Source organism: Accipiter gentilis, chromosome 20 (assembly GCF_929443795.1).
Source record: "Accipiter gentilis chromosome 20, bAccGen1.1, whole genome shotgun sequence".
Taxonomy (NCBI): Eukaryota; Metazoa; Chordata; class Aves; order Accipitriformes; family Accipitridae; genus Astur; species Astur gentilis.
Window position 1 is genome coordinate 4,423,157 of NC_064899.1, and position 22,477 is coordinate 4,445,633.

The window sequence follows — 22,477 nt, forward strand, 5'->3', positions numbered from 1 at the left end:
ACTGAAGAGAAGGGCTCTGAGGTTCTCTGTGGAGATGGGGGGGACAGGGAAACGCAGATGGTTTGAAAGAAATCAGAACCAACAGCAACAAAACAATCAAAAATACTCCCACATCGACAAAGAAAACCGATTGCATCCCATCTTGCATGTCAGAGGGTATGCTGATATGTGTGATGCTTCCATTTCCCATCTGAACATCTGAAGGCAACTGCAGGGAGCACTTAATTTCCCTTCTGCCTTTTAGAAACGTTGTTGGTTTTGATCGACTGGAACAGTGTCTTGGCACTCACTTTTATCTGTACTGCAAGGACTCCAGAACGGAGGTAAACCTAACAGCAGAGCAAAGGTGCCTGAGCGGGATCAGCGGCAGCACCTCGGCAATATCTCACTTGGGCCCAGAAGGACCTGCAGCACCTGAGAAATGGGTTATTTTAGCTTTGCCAGGTGGGAACTGCCTCTCTTGCTGTCATGGGACAATCCAGTCTCTTCTGGGGTATGTGGATACTACCTCAGTGCACAGGCATCTAAAAATGTAGAAATTCTGAGCTTAATTGTTAACAAGTGAAATAGACACTTGGAGCACAATAGAGCAAGGAAATAGATGAATGAGGCAGAGAGAATTGGCAGAATCTGTCAATTTTTCTTTTGTTAAACCACCAAATTGGTTTGGTTTTTTTTTTTAAAGGTTAAATGAAACCAAGCAACCACATAATACATTTTTTAAAAATAACAATAAAAAAATATTTATTGCATTTTTTGGATAAGCCGTGTCTCCTTAAGGGATTTAAAATCTATCTTACCACAGACTTATTTGACAGCTCAGTCACAGTTTGGCCACGGTCTGATCAGTATGGTTAGCCAAGAGCATCACCAGCCTGGAGGACATTGTTGATATTTGATGCCTCAATAAACAGTCTGGGGGCTGTGAAAGGAAATATAAACAACAGAGACATTTTTAGTGTAAATACAAGCACAGAAAATAACCCACGTTCCTTAAAGACCTTGTGCAGGATGAATCATTAGCATTGCTTAAGTAAATCACGTGGAGTTGAGGAGGGCCTGGCTGGCAGTGTCAAGTAGTTAGGGATGGAAAACAATTAGAAATGACCGTTTGCAGCTGAAGGTAAGGATGCTGCTGCCTCGGAGGGTGACACTGAGCTGCATCTTCCTGATGGAGCTTTGGCAGCACCCCACTTTGCCGTGAGCAGCGTGCTTCAAGTTTCACAGGCGAGATTTGCGAGGAGAGGTAATCTATTTTTTTGGACCAAATAATATCATATTAATGGGGGGGGGGGGGGGGGGGGAATACAAGTTTTTGGATGCACAAGCTGTTCTGGAGATCCAAAATAGCTGCAGCAGTCTTCACAGCTCGTTAACAGTTTAACAACTGTTTGGAGTGTAGATAGATTGCATTGGTCCAGCCACCTGACAGCAGAAGTGATGGGGGACTACAAAGCAGGAGGAAAGGTGGACAAATGCTGGGCTGTTACGGAAAACAGCAGGACTGAAACTTTTACTGCCTGTGGATTGTGGAGAGGCTGTCTGGGAGGGGAGTTGGAAATACCTTAAGACCAGTATTCCTGTTGAGTCTGTAATTTTGTTTATTTTATTTTTTGGTGTCCAGTAGAACCTATATGAAGTTTTGTTTCCAGATTCTCTTCTGAAGGAATCTTATACATTTCTTCAAAGGATCCAGACTGAGCAAACACAGGGTTGGGTTTTTCTTTTCCCTCTGGTAACTGGATATTTCTGGCCTTTATCAACTATGAGTTCACTCAGGCATCTACTGGCTGCGGTTTCTTACCCACACGGTTTCCCTGAGGGCGTTTTGTCCACCAGATGACATGTATTGCTTATTGGGGAGGCACAAGGCTCTGCTCCCGTCATGTTGCTGATTGTGTTGCGAGGGGGATTTACCGCCACGGTTGTGGAAATGTGTTGGAAAAACATGTTAGCCCAAGCACGGTTTAGTTCCTTTTGGCACGTATAATTTCCAAGCATTTCTGATATTGTATGAATTTAGCAAATTGAAGGTCGTTTAAAAGTGTAATTGGAGATGGGGGAAGGTTTCTAGGGAAACCTTTCTTTGAGGCCAGTATGGGTTGTGGTTGCAGTTCAACTTAGCTGCAGCGAACTGGCGGTACATCACCACTTTGCCAGTCGGGGGTGAAACGTTCAATCTGCTTCTTCTCGGCCATCACCTCCTTTGAGTTATCCAGCAGACTGTGCAGGGACTGTACCTGTGCTTTGGTGAGCAAACGTTTAAACTCTGTCCTTATTCTCTCATGTGACGTTCACGTGAATATGACCAGAAACTTGTCCCTGTGTGATATTATTTTTTTTAACAAGGTGAGCTCCAAACATTTGACTTACGAACAAAGTCTTCTAGCTCTCCTTGTTTGTTAAGTCTTCATTTTCTTAAGATGTAAATGAATGTCTTGTGGACTAACTTGACAGATACAATGTTGTCACACTATGGAGTTGAAAAACAAAACCAGCAATCCCACTTCTGTGCTATAGACAGAATATTATTATTATATTATGAATTGTATTATTGAATTACATTATTTAGCAAATTATGTTTTCTCCTGCACTTTATTCAGTTCTCTATACGTAAGTTATGGAGGGGCTTCATCTAGCCACTGCCAACTGAGGAGCTCCCTGCTACGATAGGTTTTACTCATCTAGCAGTTGAGTGCCATTTCAGCCAGTGACCACAGAAGTGTGAATGTAAAATGCGCAAGGAGCAGAAGTTAGTGGTGTGAGAGTCATGTGGCACTTCTGTGTAAAGCTACGTTGTCATGGTTTAACCCCAGCCAGCAACTAAGCACTACACAGCCACTCACTCACTCCCCCCCACCCAGTGGCAGAGTCAGGGGAAGAAAAAAAAAAAAAAAAGTTAAAACTCATGGGTTGAGATAAGAACAGTTTAATAGGACAGAAAGGAAGAAACTAATAATGGTAATAATAACAGTAATAACATGACAATCATAATAATAAAAGGATTGCAATATACAAAACAAGTGATGCAAAATGCAATTGCTCACCAACCGGTGCCCAGTTAGTTCCCGAGCAGCGATCCCCACCCAGGCCAGCTCCCCCCAGTTTATATACTGGACATGACGCCCCATGGTCTGGAACACCCCTTTGGCCAGTTGGGGTCAGCTGCCCTGGCTGTGTCCCCTCCCAACTCCTTGTGTCCCTCCAGCCTTCTCGCTGGCTGGGCAGGAGAAGCTGAAAAATCCTTGACTTTAAACTAAATACTACTTAGCAACAACTGAAAACATCAGTGTGTTAGCAACATTCTTCTCACACTGAACCCAAAACATAACACTATACCAGCTTCTAGAAAGAAAATTAGCTCTATTCCACCTGAAACCAGGATATACGCAAATGGCTGCACCCTGACATCCCGCGGGAAAACCAGTAACGATTACTCGAGCATTTCCTATTGCCCAAGAACTACTGTAGAGGTTGCACTTCAGGTATTTGTCAGAAGGAAATAAATATACATCAACTTATTAAAAGGCTTTTGGTTTTAAGTGTTTGGGAGGGTGATACACAAAATGAATGTTGCTGAATCGGGTACTTTCAGCCATCCTTGAACTAGTACAAGTGTGACTGAAGTACAGACCGAAGCCCCCAAACTAGGCCAAGCAGGCCACGAAAAAAATAGCAACTGCTACATTGTCCCTTTTATTCTTTCTTCTGGGAAACAGAAAGGTAAATTACCACTATTTGTGATAAATAGGCAAGCTAGGACCTTTGTTTTATGAAGTACCATTTCAGATATCCCCTGGAGGTGACCAAGCATGCGACTTACCTCTTATAAACAGTAGGAGCTCATGGGGCCCAGGTGGGTTGTGCCTTGCGCTGTGCTCTAGGCAGAAGAGTAACAGAGCGCTTGGATGACAGGGTTGTAGCCCCCAGATTTGCACAGGATTAGTTCACTTGTTTGATGGAGTTGAGGGTGGCACATCCACTTTTTGCGTCCTCCTTTTTGACCTAATCATGCTGTACAGGTTGTATTGACCGAGAGAAATTTTGCAGAACGGATGCCACAGAACCTTCCTCACAGCAAACAAGAAATCGCAACTGCTTACAACAGGTGCTGCTTTATTCTAGAGCATCTTTAAGAAAGGCTGGTGAGATGCCCGGTCAGTAGCAGGATAAAATGTGATTTGTTGTCTTAAATCCCTACTCAGAGTTGGAAGAGTTTGCAATAAGATGTAGTTTGATACATCTTGTGCCTTGAGGGGTGCGAGCCTTCAGGTCTAGTTTTCTGGGACTCCCAACATTTTGCCCCATTCTCTCATTATGTTGACCAAGGCATTTGGCAATCCTTGATCCTGGGGTAAGTTTTGCCCTGAATATATGCCTGGTTTCAGTTACAGCATTAAATAAAAGTGTCTGTGTTATCTGCTTATGTGTCCAATCCATAAAGTTCATACGGTGGACCCATTTATAGGGCAGTAAAGGTTATTTAGAAATAATGTGAAGCTTCATTCTGGAACCCGTCCAGCAGTGTAGAACATGTGCTTGCTAAATAAGACTGGATTTAAGCATTTTGTGCTTAGCTTTATATGCACATTTTCTCTTTTAATTCCACTGAAGCAATTGGGATTTTGTATACCATGTTTCGAGAAACAGAATTAAAGAATTATGAATATAATTTGAATTCTGTTGTAAACCATGTCATTTTCTTTGTAGTCACGTTCAACACGGGAGCGCATTTTGTACTAAAATGAGAAGGAGGCATGAGGGGAGAAGATGACTAAGAAGATTAAGAAAAAAGCAGCAGAAATGGTTGCTTCTAACAGTCATCTAAACTCACTAAACAATTGAATTCATCTGTGAGTAGCAAGGATAGTGTCTGGAGTAGTTATATGGCAACAGCATGAGTACTTAGGCATTTCTCCCTGTGGATAGTTTGCAATGGTTCTATACTATTCATTTAAAAGACATTTGCTTGGGAACAAAAGTATATTATTTCATATATCTTACAAGCCTGCAGAGGCTGAGAGTGGTTCAGAACCTATACCTTCATCTCTTTCCCAATGTCTGGATATTCTGATTTTGAAAGCAAAGGTTAAGCACTGGAAATCCTTTGCCAGATGTCTATAAGTACCTTCATGTTACAGTTTCATTGTCATGAAGTTCGCTTTCCATAGGTCTCTTCAGTTGGTTGATTTGTGGGTCTGGTCTTGTAGCCTTTTTCATTCTTGCTGCATATATCCCAAGTGCAGCATGCCTCACTAGGGATGAAGGCACAGCGGCTGTCATACCTCGCTTGAGCTCACAACAGCAAAGTTGCAGATCATGTCTCTGTGCAGCAAACCTTGGGTTTCATTGTGACCCCTGGCAGAAAACTCCCCAGTATGTGAGATGATGTGGAGCGTTACATCTATTGACACTTCAAAGGGCTGCTTTTGGCCTCTTAAAACTGGCCTCATTTTGGCTGCGGCACAGCACATCCCACCTGGGGTTCACTGATCCATTTCTTCTGGCGTGCGAGAGAAGAGACTGTGGTGCTGCCTTCCCAAAACGTGAGCTAGAGCCAAACTTCTGAGCAGCGGGACTCAGCTGTGCAAGTCCTGCAGTGCTGTGACACAATAGGATGCTCTTACAACTGGAGCATTTCGGCAATCCAGTGAATGATGCGGCTCCATGTGGAGTTGCATCAACCCAATTGACAGGGTGGAACCTCCTGTGTCTGGCTTGGCACTGAAGAAAATAAATCTTGTAACTCCGTCCTGGGGCGTGACAGGTTTGCAGTATCCAGAAGAGCAGAAACAAGCCGTTAATCAAGGGCAGCTGCTATTTTGGTCCTTGAACTAAGAAAGTGTTCTGCGAATAGTGAGAAATCCCCTGGAACGTTTCACCTTGTCTGTCCCTCAGAGCTTGCGTTAAATTCTGCAGAGTTGCGTTCTGTAAGAATAATTGCTTTCTGTTCCTTAATGCTCCTGCTTTTGGAGAGCCTTTCTGTCCCCGTGCGTGCCAAAGCGATGTCGTTGTAGTTCCTTCAGCTTGGCATGTAGTTTTTCTAGTCTGAGTAATCTTAAGAGAATGCGGAAACCTGTGAGCCTGTTAAATTATTGGAAGCACTGGAAACGTACGTCTGAGCTGTCCAGAATCTCAGGTAATGGAGTGGAGGAATTTCTCAAGAACTGGTCATGTTTTTCTTTCCAGAGAGCATGAAAGGGTTGGTTTGTGCCCGTGGATGATATAGTATACTTCAGAGATAAGCCCATCAGTACATTAGTTCGTGCGCAAGTTTTGTCTGCTCTTAGAACTGCAGTAGCTTTTAGAGAAGGAGGATGGAGTTGTTTGGCATTTTTTCCCCTATTGAGGTACAATATTCATTACGAGTAATTAAAAATCTTTCTATAGCTGCTATAGCTGGCTGAAATGTACATGAAAGGATAATTTTATGACATTACAAAAATATACATATTTTATAGTCACCGTACACATTTGCAAATAAATTAAATGAGGATTTCCATAGGATAGGTACTGAATTTAGGGCAGGCTTTTGAGTGCAGCTACACCAACGTCAGTCTGTAGGACTCTTACGACATTATCAGAATCGGTGGTGAGAAAAAAGTGCAGAAGACTCAGTAATAATAAAGTTGTGTTCCCAGGAAGTTTCTTGCCCTTCATTATTTCATGACAATCCATAGGACTGCAAAGATTAACCTTGCATGTGACAGCTTTTATTTCCCTTCAAATCTTTCTGTATTTTGGCAAAATCGTAACCGTGCAGAGCCCAAGCATCTCTTTTCTTGTGCTGTATGTGCAGTGTTTCTGTTCAGCCTGGATTCTGCAGGGGCAGGGGCGTTCTTTTTGCTTGTACAGCGAAGTTGACTTCAAACTGCACTTGTGGACCACAAGTTGCTGGGGTTTTTGACACTCTTCAGCCACACAAAGTTGCAGTTCGAAGTCGAGATTATTTATTTTCTGTGGTCTGGTGGAAATGTTACAACAGTAAAGCAGATCACGCTTGCATCTTGCATCTTCATTCTCTTTCCTATGCCCCATTGCAGAAGATCAAGCAACTGTTTATGGCAAGTCTGGGTGTAGTCACTCAAACTGAGCATTCAGAACTAGCGGCTCTCAAAAACCTGAGTGCTTGCACTGAATATGGAAAGCTTGGCTCCATGCAGAATTTCCAAATGGGCAAGAGCTCTTCCATGTGTTCTTGGGAAAGAGATGTAAATAGCATCCCTGAAAAAGTTAATGATGCGCTAACCTAGCATATAAAGTTTGTGGAGTTGCCTTTAAATATGCTAAAGACATTATGGTTTGAGAAAGAAATTAGTGTCTGGCAAATTATATGTTTGCTTGTAAAGAACAATAGTGTCTTAAAACAGAAAGTAGACTTATGGGAAAATCCAGGCTGTGCACATTTGTGTGCTGCAAATGCTGTGATTCGGGCAGAGTGAAAATGCCCTAGAGCATTTCTGGAAACTTCAAATGGAAAGATTAGGAATAAGTGCCGAGGATGATAGCGCGTAGGAGTACAGTGTAGAGCGTTATGGAGACTTAAACTGAACAAACAAATATAGAGACCTATGATCAGCTTGTATCACAATTATTTTCTTGCTGTCGTTGGACAGAATTCGGGCCAAATTATCATGTTGGAGTAGTGTGACTCTGAAATTGCTACTAACCTAAGTTTCAGAGTGGCTTTCTGGACAAATTCTAGTCTTTCACGTCTTACGTTAGTATCTCTGCTTCTCAGATATGGAATCTTGCAGTAACCAAAGAGGAATGCTTTCCTTGGTCAGGAAAAATTTTCCTGGAACCGAGGAGAGTGAAGGCATCAGTCCAGTTTCCAGCAGAATCTGACACTTTCATTGGCATTTTTTATCTTATTTAGGGCATGAAATATTCCAAGAAGCAATTGGACAAACTGATTAAAAATTGAAAATGAAACACCTGATTTTGGTGCTAGGATCTGATTAAGAGTTATTGGTCTTATAATAAAGTTTACTGTTTGAGAGACGCTATTAAAGGTAAAATTGAATTTTCACCATAAAGTTTATATGATCATGTTTATTAACGTTGCTTTCCCTAGAGTCACTTACATTTTGTTTAAGTAAAATACATAAAAAGTTAAATACTGGTCTGGCTGGGTTAAAGCGGTTATATGTTAGGGTCCTTTCCTTTCCTCATTACATTTTTATGAACATCAAAAGTTTCTGCATTGGAGCGAAGGCCTACGTTCAGGAAAACTTTGTAGTCGCATCAAATCAGAGTGAAAATGGAATAGTTTTGCCACTCTTCAACACAAGCAATGCTTTCAGAACGCTCTGCAGTATGAATGTAAACTTCAGAAATTTGGAAGAAGTTGCAAGTATAAATATTGAAATCCAGATTAAAACACATTTTACGTTGGCATTGAGTGGGTCTTGTGCAAATATATAAAATAAAACCCCCACCTATTAAATATTTCAAAGTAATTCTAGACTATCACATAAAGATTGAGTCTGAATTCTTTGAAAATAAATCACATAAACCAACACAATAATGTCTAAATTTTGAGCTGTTGGTAAGTTTGTGAATTTCTTTTTCTGAGTCCCTGATTTTTGTACTTAAAAAAAAAAAAAAAGGAACAAATTCAGTTTTAAATTCTTTGCTCTCCTCAGCCTTAAACTCTTGATTCTTCTACATGTGCAGTTTTTAAGATAATATGACTTGTTAAAACATCTTTTTTTTTTTCTTTTCCTGTAGACAGGATCAAATAGGCTTTGTTTGACATTGTGTTGCACTTTCCCTCCAGCTACACGGAAGAGGCTTGCAGGCAACCAACACTTAACTTCAGTAGGCAAAGCGAAACTTTTGATACTGAAAACTGAGACTCCAAGCATGTCGCTTTAAAGATGTGTTTTAATAAAAAGCGTGCTGACTAAAACTGCTGTACAACACCATCTCTTCCTGCTAAGAGGCACACGAGAGAGTCAAACTCTAAGTGCTTGCATGGCATTGGGTGGAGTGTTTTGGTTAGATACAGCTATTGGACTTTGAATCCAGCGCTTTAGGACTTTGAATCCAGCGCTTTAGACCACACACCTTTTGGCTTTGTTTTCCTTCTCTTTGTTTCTGACAAGGAAAAGGTTTTTCCAGGCTGAGGAAGTTTTAGAGGGGCTTTTTTTGCCCTTTTTTTCCTTTTTTTGCCTTTTTTCTTTTTTTTTTTTTCCTTTTAGAACTGTTTCATAATTTGACTCAACCCATTCCAGGGTTTGTAGAGCTGTTGACAATGTTTACTGCATAAGCTGGGATAGCATCTGCTTTTTTCTTTAGTAATTTCATTTCTCCAATCGGTTCTGTACTGTTTCCTTCCTGAATGTGCAAAGGTGATGGAGGCTATAAAAAGCCTATTAGAGTATAAAGAAGTGGGAATATAAACCAGCGATACAGATGTCCTTTGGAGCTTTGTTACCTGAGGGCTTTCTAAAATGGAGAGTAACAAGTTTCCCTTAAACAGCAAATTGGTTAGTCTCCATGAACTAGACCTGGGTTCAAAGAAGAATTAAAATTATAAATGCTGAAAAGAGGATGGGATTTTGCATGAGCTGGGAGAAACTGCTGAGGGAGCGCATGAGAGAAGCTTGATGACGTACCCGCTGTGCAAGCGAGAAGACGGAGTCCCTGAGTGGGATAGGGCTGGTTTTTCATGCTAGAAGGTCAGCTGGGGTGGAAAGCAACTGTAAAAGGGCTGTGGGCTTTAGGGAACCCAGAGCAGTAGGTAACGCACTTTTTATCCCTTTTTCTGGGTGACTTACACTATCTGAAGATGTGAATTTGGGGGAGGAGTTTTGAGGTCACTGGCTGCTGGCTATACTTCAAGGCCATTTGGGTCTGCTGAGGATCGCGGAGGCTGACCTGGGGTGTGTAAACCAAATCTTGGACTAGAAAGTCAAATGGCAGGATCCCCTCCCAGGAAAAGGCACATTTCTGATGGGAGACGTGCACCTGGAAAGAATCAGAGATGCGTCAGTGATGAGACTCATCTGAAGCATATTGATGAGACGTATTCTGAAGCAGAGGTCTTAAGTGGTGCTATGAAAAATGAGGAATATTGTGAAAAACACTGCAGAAGATTATGGCAGTAGGCAAGAATTTCTTAAGGTGAGATCTTTCAAAATGTGTACTGGTCATGCAGAAGAGGGGATGGAAATCAAACAATGGTACTGAGCAGAGTTTGATTAGTAAGAATACCACTAAAGTAGTCTCTTGCATAAACATGTAAGCTGGATGGTCAAGTGGACACTAAACAATGTGACAGCAGTCTTTCAAAGAGAAATGCCAGAAGAAGTAGCATGAAGCTCAGAAGACAGAGCAAGCTGAGAAAAACACACTAAATAGGAAGCTATTTTTAAATAACCATGCAGAATAAAGATGACTGCTGCTTTAAACTTCAGGGTTGAGGCTCAAGGCAAGCAGTGACTTAGAGGTGAGAGGCAACTTATCGGTATTGATTAATATTTTTTTTTTTCTGTAATTAAGTAATGGCAGGTAAACTTGTGAAGTTCTTCTCTGAGGTATGCGACATGCCTTTGTGCTTACACTTCTGGTGCATTGGCAGGGATGTCAGCTATTGCATGTGGGACTGCATGGGTTATAGCTACACTTGTCATGTCAGCAGGGTTAACCTCCAGGATGGGGCTGGCCAGGTTCTGCCTGCTCTACCGGGCAGCTGAATGCCTTCGGCGGCTGGCAGCCACAGCTCCTAAAAACATGGTGGTGAGGCTTTTCTTTTGAAGGTTTGCGTGAGAAAAGATGAGGATTCGAGAAATCTACCTTTATTCTTTTTCTGCAGAAAAGTCAATGAATAATATTCTGATGTTCAGTATACCCTTCCTGACAGCAGTATAGGTTTTCGCTCAATTTACACGTGGGTTTTGTGTGTTGATAGTACTGCAGTTGTCAGCCCAACCATGGTTATTTGCCTCACTGATAACATATGATATAAATCATGGAAGGGAGTGGGTTTTTTCATGTTATGGCAATGTGCCTCCTTATCACAGGGACCGTATTTCTAGTGATTCAGACTGAGCATCCAAACATATTTCTAAGTCCTTTTCTGATGCTAAGTCATTAATTCCTTTGTTCCTACTTAATTCACTTCCCTTTTTCTTAATGCTCTTACTGTTCCCTACAGGTAAAAAGCTGTAATAAAGTTGTCAGATGACACCTGTTCCTTTTCAAATAGCCTAAAGGGAACTTAGCTCTTAGCTCATTTATTTATTTATTTATTTGGCTCTTCATTGTTCCTGGAGTACAGCAGACCATTTCAGAAACAGCAATAGTGTTGAAAAAAATATATAAAATATACGAAAACTGGACTTCAGTGAACCCTGTGCATTATGTGTTTAGCTTTGCTGCTTTTTCATTAAGTTGCTTTCTTACCATCTTCCTCTAACCAAACCCTTTAAAAACACCTTGGTGGAGTTTCCTTGTTTTATCAATTGCAGACCCGCTGTGTTCTCAGCACTACTGTTAAAATAATGTTTTTGATAGAGTTGCTCGTTATTGCAAAAGCAACCTTTCTGCACTGGTGAAATTAGGGCAGTCTCCAAGGTCAGCATGAACAATTCACTGATGCAGCTTCACTTCAAGTTGACTTCTCCCTTCCTGGGAATAAAGCACTTGCAGGCGTGCGCTCCCCCGGCTCTCGGCACACTCGCTGCCCCTTAGGCTGCTTTAGCAGCAATCCAGCTCCGCTCCAAAGCAGCGCTCAGGGCTGTAAGGCAGCAAAAGCTGCTTGCTGCTGCGCTTGGGCACTCCTTAGGGCTGCTTGATGTTGTAACTACATGAGACTAAAAGGACAGCGTAACATAAGTAAGCTCGAGGAAGATTAGTCGCGCTTTGGCTGGGCAGTATTTGGTATGTGCCATACAGATAACTACAAGCCACAGTACTGCCTGGGAACGTTTCTGTAGTATTCTGGGCCCTGGGAGGATGTCTCTACTGCAGAAGCTCAGGCGTGTGCGTGAGTGGAGAGATGCTGAAGGGGGAAAAATATATCCTGGGAAAATGCCGCTGCGCATTTATTCTGTAAATTGTGCAGAAACACCGCAACTGTGGGCTGCCTGGTAACTGTCTGCAGTCCTGGAGCAGATGTGGTAACTTAACGAGAGGATCATTCTTCCTTCCCATGCCAGTGCCCTTTTCCCTTTCCTCAGGTGACAAAAGCAGCTTTTGCTTCTTCATTCACTGGGAATCAATTGCTTTTTCCGCATCAGCCATTCCCAGATTGCAGCTTTTGTGTGTGAGCCTGTTCCTCAGCTTCTGCTGCCTCTCATGCCCTGAAGAGGGGAGCTGCTTCTTTTGTATTACATTTTTTTCGTCTGACAATAACAAGCAATAACTTTTAGATCCTGTTAGTATTAAACCTCGTCTTTCCTTGCCATATACAGTTCTGTTTACTCATCTTGAGATTCGGGGAGCTGGGAAAATATTCTCCTTTCTTTCTTGACTAGATTTTAATAAAAGTAGCGTCAAATACCAGGCATTTTCTGGCTGTTTTTGTCTTGCAGGACCTTCTGGGGAAATAAAATTTCCCTTCTTTCCACCAGAGTTCTTGTATTACACTGCAGGTGGTCAGACATGGATCACAACTCTCCTGTATGATTTTTACAGATGAGATGGTCTTTGGCTGAAATTTAAACGATCAGATGAGAAAACTCTGTCAACTTTGCAGAACTCAAAATTCATTTGGAGTAATGCAACCTTGAGCCATCGGCCGGTATATAGTAGGTACTGGGAAGGTTGTTTCCAAAAGTTAGTCTAAGAATTATTCTCCTGGTTCTCCGAACTTCAGGAAGGCCCTAACACAGTTTGGTACTAGCAAGCAGAGGAGCTTGCCTACGCGCTACACGCACCAGTCTTCTGAGTTAAATCATTAGTTCCCAGGTGTGTTACCTAGGTCTAGTTCACCTTTGTGCTGGTGTCAGAAAATGCCCATCTCCTGCTGTGTTTTTTTCTTTCCGTTACCTTCAGACATGCTTTTTAGGAAGCCTAATGTTTACCCACTTAAGCAATTGACTGCACATTAATTTCTTTAGTCCTAAATGCCAGATTGCCTGTTTACAACTTAACCTTTTCTTGACCCGGTTCACAGCTTACTTTCTTGACTTATGGCCCTCACCAGTTTTTCACCACCATTTGGCTCCAGCTGTTCTTACGAAAAGAGGCATTTAATTGCACCTTCCAGTCAGCCTTGGGGCTTGAGAACACTCATCAGTTTTAATCATGTTTGCAATATTCTGTGTAGAAGAGACAGCAGCTCTTAACCCTTTGTAGTGAAATGTGTTTTCAGTCCTATATTTATTGAAAGTGCTTATATGGCATTCTTACAGGATTTAAAAAACCACGTGGGAGAGGAAGGAGTGAGATTTAAAACAGCGGGGGAGTTGAGCAAGAAGTATAAGCGTTACGAATAGGGTAGGAGGAGAGGTGATAGGTCTTGTTCTGCAAATGCTGCCGTCCTCCAGCTAGAGATCGTTACCATCTCACATCCATTTGTTTTGAGCCTCTCGATGGTTAGTTTGATTTGTCTCCTCTGTTCTCTAGTGCAAGACAGTAAGTGGGGTATAGCTTTTTAGTGCCACTTGTGACTGTACAGATCTTCATCATATTCTTTTTCAATTGTCTCTTTTTCCGACTGAAGAATGTTTAGTTCTTTTTCCTGCAGAAGCCGTTCCTTATTTTTGCTTGTCCTCAGCTTCCTCCTCTGGACCACTTCTGCTTATACTAACATGTTTTGAGAGGAGAGAACCGGGACTGCACGCGGTACTTGAGTTGTATTTTTGCTCAGTAATGATGATGATTGCTTTTTCCTGTTCTTTATTCCTCTGTGAGAGTTTTGCTTTTGCTTTTTATTTTGTTTGTTTGAGACTATATTTACTTGGAACTACAGTGTGTAACCGTCTATTGCAATCCCACGATCTTGCTCCTCAGTAGTAATGCTCAGCTTAAACTCCTTCACTTTGTATGGAAAATTGTATGTGTGCGTGCCTGAAAGTTTATCCGAATGAGTTTCATTCATGACTACGTTAAATTATTTGACAATGTAATGTCCAATAACAGAGCGTGATTTAGACTTTTCTGCAGTTCTTCAGAGTAAGCCCTCATCTTTATCTCCTTGAACAGTTTGATGTATCAACAATCATATTCATTGTTTTTCCATTAGCCGCATTTTCTATATTACTTATAAGCATATTGAACTGTCCAGACCCTTCCTTTAATAGCAAGAAGCAACTGATAACTCTTACTTTGTTTCCTGTTCTCATAAATAAATAAAGAGTTCATCTTTGACATCTTGCCACTTCTCCTTTTGGCTGCCCAGTTTCTTTTGGGACCTTCCAGGTAGATGTTAATTGAGCAGCTTCTGGAAACTCAGCAGACTATATCCACCAGATCTTTTTCTGTCCTTTTCATACTATTTTTGGTTGAGGCTGCTGCCTGCAGAGGTTTTGTTTGCCAGCTTACAAGTAACCCTAGATTTTTTGTATTTTGGCCCTCTGTATTCAGAGCTCTCTACGCGCTCAGTGCTGAGCTGTGCGATAGGGGCGAGAGGCTTTCCGACTGCAAGTCCAGTTTACGCAGCTCTGTAATCGACCAGTTTCTCCTCTTTGTCCGTAGCTGGTGGAACTTGGGTAACTTCCCCACTCCAGCTGGATATCTTAAAACCTGCAGAAGGAGATGCTGGTATCCACGCTCTGCAGTCCAACAGGATTGTTTAAAGCAGTATCAGTGGGAACAGTTCCAGGTTAGTCTCTGCAGCACAAAAGACCCACTGTGAGCCAGATCTGTGTCCAAGATGTATTCACATTATGCAAGTATTTCCTGTTCAAGATGACTATTAATCAAACCAGACAACTTTTTTACAGCAAAAGCTTTCTATAAAATTCATATTTAGGACATAGCATAAAGTTACTCCATAAAAACAGTTGTTGATGGTTTAAAAAAAAGTAAAAAATAAATAAAAAAATCCAAGAGTATTGGGGAGTAAAAAGACTGCTTCTGGAAAGTAGAATGGCATTTAGCTCTTGTATGATCTCATCTTTATGCTTTTCATGATTAATGCTTCATATTTCTACCAGAAGATGACTCTATTCATTTAACCTTGAAAGCAAGTTCTGCAAGAAGGGGAACTTGTGATTTTATTTCCGAGGTGCCTTGTTGAGGGTGTAATGCATCCTGCATCACGAAAGATAAGCTCCTTTATTGTAAATTGACAAGTGTAATGAAGCCCCATTACAAGGTCTCTGCTGATCATATTCGGTATTAGAGAGCGTCAGTGACTTTGACTTATAAAAAGCAAAACGTATTTTCAGCCTGCAAGTGAGCGAGCGGTGCTTTCCTCTTTCTGCATAGAAACATTGAATTTCAGTGAATAAGTCACCTAGGTGATGGGTGACTGCTATACAGAGAGCAAAACAACCACTGAACTTTACTCAAAGGCATGAGGTTTTCCTGTCGTATAATTAAGAATCCCCTAATTTAGAAAATGCGTTTCATTTCTGAAGTATCTTCTCATCTGACTTTGTTGAACAAAACAACTACTGCTTTCCTGGAAGGCTTTTTCCGTGCTGTGTTTGTCTTCTGTGCTCCAGCAGCTGGTGGTTGTGCAATGACTCTGCCCACCAAGCAGCTTTCCTTGCACCCGCCAGACCTGTGTTCCCTTCTGTTGACACAGTTCTGCAGTACACGTTTTAAAAATCTCTTTTTTTTTTTTTTCCCCCCAAGATGAAGCTCAGCTATTTTAGATCTGTCCCATCCTCCTCTCTCAGAAGGACCTCCATGGAGTTTCACACTTGCAAGTATGATGGAGGGTTTCCCCTACGCAGAGCATCTCGTACTAAAGCGCAGTTCCAGTCCTTATTGACGGTGAGGAGGTGTGTGGTTGAGGAAAAGGGGAGCTACATCACCTTTCTGTTTCCTTTCCCTACTGCTGCTGTGGCCTTCCAGGCCAGCCAAGCTTTCTTTTTCATTAAGTAGATGATTTCAAAGGCTCAGTCTGGGTGTTGCCTTGTGTAGCAGAGGGCGTGTGATTCAAATGCTGGAGAGGAGGGAAGAACGGCAGTCCTCAGGGTAAATAGCCAGTTGGCTGCAGGCCACAGGGGTGTTCAGGTCTTAAAGTCTTGTTGGAGGTACAGGAATGACAGAGCTGACGTGTAGGATCATTTTTCTGAAACTGTTAAAGGAAATCCATCTATGCTTGGTACTTGACAACTCGCTGGGAAGCACGGTCAGACAGCCAAGTACGCTCACTTGCAGACCTCAAGTGTGTTTTATGTTGGCAGTATTCATTCTGAATAGAGCAGTGTTACAAAGATATATTTTATTCTTTTGAAAGTTACAGTTTATTCCATTCTCTAGGGATAGTGTGGTCTTTTTAAACCCCCAGCAGTGAGTTTTTACTTTCCATTTCATCCGAAAAGACCACAGAATGGCCAGTCAAATGTTCAAACCATACTCTGCCCTACTGCACAGTGACAGTGAGGTACTTATTAACTGATGTGTACTATGATTTTTAATTTTTTTTATTTTTTTTTTACGCAAAACCAGCCCAACTTTATAATGAATTTTATAGAGGTAATAAAAGCAAAAACTTTATCTATTCCTCCAAACAATTCCCTTGCCCAGGTTTCATTTGAACTGGAGCAAGGTTTGATCTCTTCCTCCCACTCCTCCCCCCATCCAATGGTTATAGCAGAAATTTCCTCTCATTAAGTGAACTTCAGATGGAGCCCACCCTCAAATAAAAATCCAAACATTTTGCTTTGTTTTGGGCAAAGGAGGCAGGGAGGCATTTAAAAGACAGGAGAAAGACAGATAGCCTTTCTAAACAAACAAAGGATAATTGCTCTCATAAACGTGGGTCCTCATAATTTAAGAGCAATAGTTTATATACTTGGTAAGCCTTATAAACAGAGAGGGGAGACAAAGGCCAGAGTTGTGTTCAGTAAAAGGTCCAGCTCAACAAGGCCCTCGATTGTTAAGTTGTGTATTTTGTGAGCCTCCGCCAAGTTTACTTGCTAGCAGCGCTGTGCTGCATGTGCCGATAGCGGCACAAGGGAGCAAGCTCTGGAGTTTCTCCGAGAGAGTCGTAGGAGTTGGAGGGTGCTGTGGCCGAGAGAAGTTAGAGGCGCAAACTAACCGTCCAGTGGATGGCAAATCTCTTTTGTGGCGTGCAGCGTGATGTTTTCTGTTTTGCAGGTGGAAGACTCAAACTTAAATCTAGTTTGTGTTTCTAATACAGTATATAGAAAACTAAAATGTGTCATGTATTGGCCAGATGATAGAAACCGGTGGTAAAAGCTTTAACTTCACCCTTGCCACAGGCCTTTGACAATAGGTAACTCCATGTTTTAAGCGAAGCTGTTTAATTTACGTGGTTTGATTTCTTTTTTTCTTTTTTTTTAAAGTGATATCAAGCCTTTCTTCTTAAGATGTAAAAAACAGTTAATGAGCGAATGTTAAACAGTCTTCCTCTTGAACAGACTTTGTTGTGATTATTGATTTACTAGCAGAATTCTCATAGCATGTCTCAGCTTGGATATGTTCTATCATACAGGTAAACAAAACTTGAACTTAAAACTAAAACTCTTTCAAATAATGAACCGTAGGGTGTCTGGGTTTTTCAGAGTTGCTTGCAAGATGGTGGTGATGCCAAACTGCATAGTACAGTGGTGTGTCCAGAGAGCTGTATTTCAAGTCTGCTAGCATCTCTAACTTGAGGTGTTTGAGAAGTTTGTGTTGGTGTTTTATGCATTAGCTTCTTTCCCAAGCACCTGCAATCTGGTTGCTTTTTCTTTTTCTTTTTTTTTTCTCTTTAAATTAGAACACTTTGTACCTGCATATTCAGAATTTGTCTGCTGCAACTACTGCATGTGATGGTGGACAAGTTACACCCAGCTCTGGCGGCATGTTTTCTACTACTAGTGCTGGGAAACAACAGATCGCATTTCAGCAGCTGTATCTGAATGCTCAGAGTAGTAGAGGGAGCTCAGGACAGAGAAGGATGTGTGGCAAGGTGAGCCCAACTGTTAGATGCGTTGCTTACTGTCATTTCCAGTATGTCATATTCTGCATCATCTTCATGGGATACCTAACGCAGTCAGGTTGGTGGCACCATGCCAACCTATAGTATTCCTGTGATGAAAGAAATCTTTCTGCGGCTCTGTGAACCTCACTTGCCTTTAACACTCAGGTACTGGAATGTGCAATTGCAAGGAAACAGACCTCTTCTGTGAGCAGGCTGTGCTTTTGCCGCTGAGAGCTGCTTCTCAGGCTGCTAAATGATTATCAGTGATTAATTAGACACGATGGAAGTAAGGTGCCAATGATGTGGTAGAGAATGCAGGGGGCAGTTAATACCGTGGCGTGCTCGCAGATGATTGATGTAATTTAGGTGCCTGTCAGCTGCTTCGAGAGTGCGGGTATCTCAAAGTGCCGTGGGGCTCCTTCGTTCCTTCTGTGTTAGCAGGAACACGTAAGTGCCAGCTGCAGAGGAGGCCGCTCAGCCCTGCTACGTGCCGTGGCTCACCGCGTGCTGATGCAAGCATACTGATGGGGAGCATGAAGCCAAGCGGCTGAGATGTCCTGTTGAGTTGTCAAAAGAAGACAGGCAACTTATTTTCTCCAAGTGGGGAATCTGTCAGATGCAGCAGTGTCAGGCCTGTTGCTTAAGCTTCTCAAACTCCCTGACACGTAAAATTTGCCTAGATGTGAAAGCAAATGCTGGGGAAAGTCTTAACAATACATTTGGTGCAGTGTTTCTTTTGGATACAGCCTTTTGAATGAAGTAGAATATGAATTTACATTAAGGTTGCCAAGAGGTCCAAGAGCATCTGAATTCCTTGTAGGTTAGTGCACTACTTATAACGGCTTATTTTAAAATATACAATTAAGTATAAACTGAATTCCCTAATCCAGTTTATGTCGGTTAAAACCTAAGAATAAATGTCTGGCTTCATCCTCTGGCTCCATTCGTCATTATCAGTATGACATTTTTGACATCATATTGTGCAGTGGAGTTGTGGGTTTTAACAGAGGGCACGCAAAAGGGAGATGAGTGAAATGGCAGCACTTTTATGCCGTCATGCTGAAGCTAGCTTGGTGCACGTGGTATCCTCTGAAACCACTGTGCTTCCCGTAATTTGGGAAAGTGTCTCTCACAGCTGCAGCTGCCACCGGCACTGGGCCGTGCTCCATGTTTCCTAAGGTTGGGAGTTGTGGTCCTGCATTCGTGCATCCCCACACTGCATTGCCCCACTGGCTGCACTGGAGCTCACCTGAGGACCAGATACAACGCAAAATCGTTCTCAGGGTTTATCGTGGCTGTGCTTGTGCCACTCTGCTGAAAGGGGAGACGTGTTTAATAAGGGAGAATGCCGATAAAACATGGGTTGGAGCCTGGAAAAGACAATAGAGTAGTCATGCCTCTCGTATGTTAGTACAACTCCAGGTAACGTTACTCCCAGGGACGTGAGAAGGGCCATTGCCTGGCTGAGTCACAAGGATGTACTGTGCGCACAGTGGAAGCTCTTTTCCTTATGGTGTAAATTTACGGTTACAATATTTTGATAGCTTGGAATCTCTGTAAAGTTTTAAGCTCATATCTATCCGTTTTCTGAGCAGTGCTATCACAATGTGTCTCAGTTTTAAACAGCAGAAGAAACCTGCGTAAGTGCCCCTTATTGCAAAGGTATATCAAATACTTTTCAGAAAAATATTCTGTGGCTTAAGTAATTAATTTTTAATTAATTTTAGCATAATAAGCTAAATTTAATTCAGTTTAAAAAATAGTCATTACCAGTGTGCCTCTGGTTTTTTTTCTTTCATATATATATATAATTCTGCAAAGAAACTCATCTATTGTAGCATGCCAATTCCTGATCTTAAATATTTTAAGACAAAAAATAAGAAAAGAAAGGAACTTAATAGGGTAAAATCCTTCTGGTTCAATTGTGTGAGTGGAATACCCTCATAAGGAATTTGACATCTTTCCCTAGAAATCTTATTTAAATAATTGATCTAATTGTCTTTAATTTGGTTTCCTAAATATATTAGGTGTATATTGTTAAGTTTTCCCTGGCACACGCTTTTATAAATGAAAGGTAAACTTTTCATTCAGTCATAGGACTTCTATGGTTTCCAGTACTTTCCATACTTAGTAAGAAAATTCAGAGCCGCTGTTTCATTTCTGGCCATCTGTAATTATAGTAATCTGCCTATAGATAGAGCCAAATATAGCTATACATGGAAATAATACACATATATGTATGGAGAGATAATTAGATTATCCTAAGGTTGTGATTCCCTGCTGGAGAACCAGTCTGAATCAGCTGCAGTCCTTGCCAAGGCAGAACATGATCCCTCAGTGCAGGTGTTTGGCATCTCCCTGTTGCTCCACTAAGCAGCGCTACCGGTGCTCCACAAATCCGCAGTGAGATCTAGGTTGCTTTTGGAGTTTGTCCACACCTTTTCTAAGCAATGCCTCGTTGCAGCTGGTTAAACAACACTCTTTAATCCCTAGCTTTATTTTGAAACTCTCGTCGACACCTGCTATAAATCAGTTTCCTCATCCTTAAGACTACAACAGAAACAAACAGCAGTGAGTGATGAATCACAGCCACGTGCTGCAGTGGAGTACTATTCAGTTCACCTAGTTTAAAGCAAAATTAGGATCAAAGCAGTTTCATAATGACATGAAATTAATCAGTAGTCCATGAACTGCCCATTTGGGATCAGTACCAGTAATGTCACAGATAAATCACGACACTGAACACTGAATAAATCTTAATAAACACCGACAGACCAACAGATTTAACTAATCCCCATAAGCTCTAGTCTGTCTTTCACAGGTACGCGCGCACACACACACAGTTCTACCAGCACGTGTACATTACAACCCCCCCGCCCCATCTGGGGGTGCACCCACGTCCCGCAGGAGATGTGGGTGCTCTCACCTTGGGGGGTCCCGTGCTGCTCCTTACAGCTGGTGAGGCAGCACCCACAAGCTGACGTGCGCCCTGTGAGGCGTGGGGCTCTGCCTGCAGCGCTTTCCAGGCAGCTCATCAAAGTCTCTGACTGGGAGGCTGCTCTATCTGGCTGATGATTTTCTTCCTCTTTAAGGTGGCTGGTTGGAGAGTGATGATTTTCTTCCCTTTTAACATGATCGGGTTTGGGAAGCACCCTCTGGTTTCATGCGTTGTTTACACAGGCACACCACAAATGGTTCACTCGCATTCCTATCTTAAAAAGTGGTAGTACCCAGACCATTTGCCAAGGTTGGGCTGTGCCATCGTCATGTGTTCCTAGATCTCATTTTGATAGCAGCAGTAATCTCATGCTGCACGGGCAGGGCATAGAAGCACACCCTCCATTCATACTTCTGTGTGCAGCAAGGCTGCTAAATGCAGTTCAAGTGTGATGCGATTGCTTCATGTTCTTGACATTTTGGAGGTTTTTTGTAAACAAAAATTAAATTCTCTTCAAGGATCAAATAGCTGTTCACAAAAAGACTGGTGAGCTTGCTGCAATGTACTGCAGGCAGATGAGTCTTTATTGTGTTACACGACTTAAGCGATTTGCCAAAGGAGCGGGCTTCGCCAGCTGTAGTCTCAGCTAAAATAATTTATTCTGCTTGAATTGTTCCCCAGATACGGCTGCACTTGCATGAAACTCATTATACTCTGTAAAGAAGATTCAGTAGCATCACTGGTGAGTGCTGTAGATACAAAAAGTAATGAAGAGAAGTGACCGATTGGCTGGGGTGTGCAGGAACCATGGCTCAGTCCCAAGGCAGGCATCCCACCTTTGTTTCGGAGGAAGGAAAAGCTGATGTCCGTGCCTAATGAGCAGCCCTCATGGGTGGAGGCACTGCGCGCCTCTCTGAAGCCTTTTCCTATTGTGTGGTTTTCAGATGGCTTCTGGCTGTTTTAGAACATAGCAGATCACTTGGGAATATAGGCTTCTCTCCTTCCAGAGTTTATAAAACAGAGATTTCTAAATCAACAGAGGCCATTCAAGATAAAAGTCTTGTGAATCAAACAGCGCATCAGCAAGGCGTGTGTTTGTTATCTCGTTTCAGTGAACTCAAAGCCTTGTAAGGTGTTTTCCTTAAAAAGGCAGGAAGGTCAAGAGCAGGTTTTGTTCAATAAGGGGTAACACTCTGTGTGAACTGTGCAGTCTGTCCAGCAACCTTGAGCTCTGCTAATGCAGATCCTGGGAACAGACACTTTTCCGTAGGGTGTGAGCTACTTTCAAGCTAGGATTTTATGCAGTTAAATCACAGCCTGACGCTGTAGTGGCAGAATTCAAATACTGCAAAAGCCACATGTGTAGGATCTTGGTGGAGAGTCAGATCATTGATAGCTTGTTTTCTATCTCCAGGTTGATGTACAGACATCCCATTTCAGCAAGTGGTGAACAAAAGCCCCATTTCGTGTGGTACAGAGAT

At 42.1% G+C, this 22,477-nt stretch overlaps 1 protein-coding gene across 3 annotated transcripts in view; it reads left to right on the plus strand.

Annotated features, from left to right (window-relative positions):
* Positions 1-22,477, plus strand: part of FBXL7 (F-box and leucine rich repeat protein 7) — a 188,726-nt gene that overhangs the window by 141,616 nt on the left and 24,633 nt on the right. The window contains exon 1 of one of the 3 annotated variants that reach the window (XM_049823897.1): positions 15,800-15,897. The exons of the other annotated variants lie outside the window; for them this stretch is intronic. The gene's annotated coding sequence lies outside the window, so the exon portion shown is untranslated. Of the gene's footprint in view, positions 1-15,799; positions 15,898-22,477 lie in introns of those variants that run through there. 3 annotated transcript variants of the gene reach the window in all.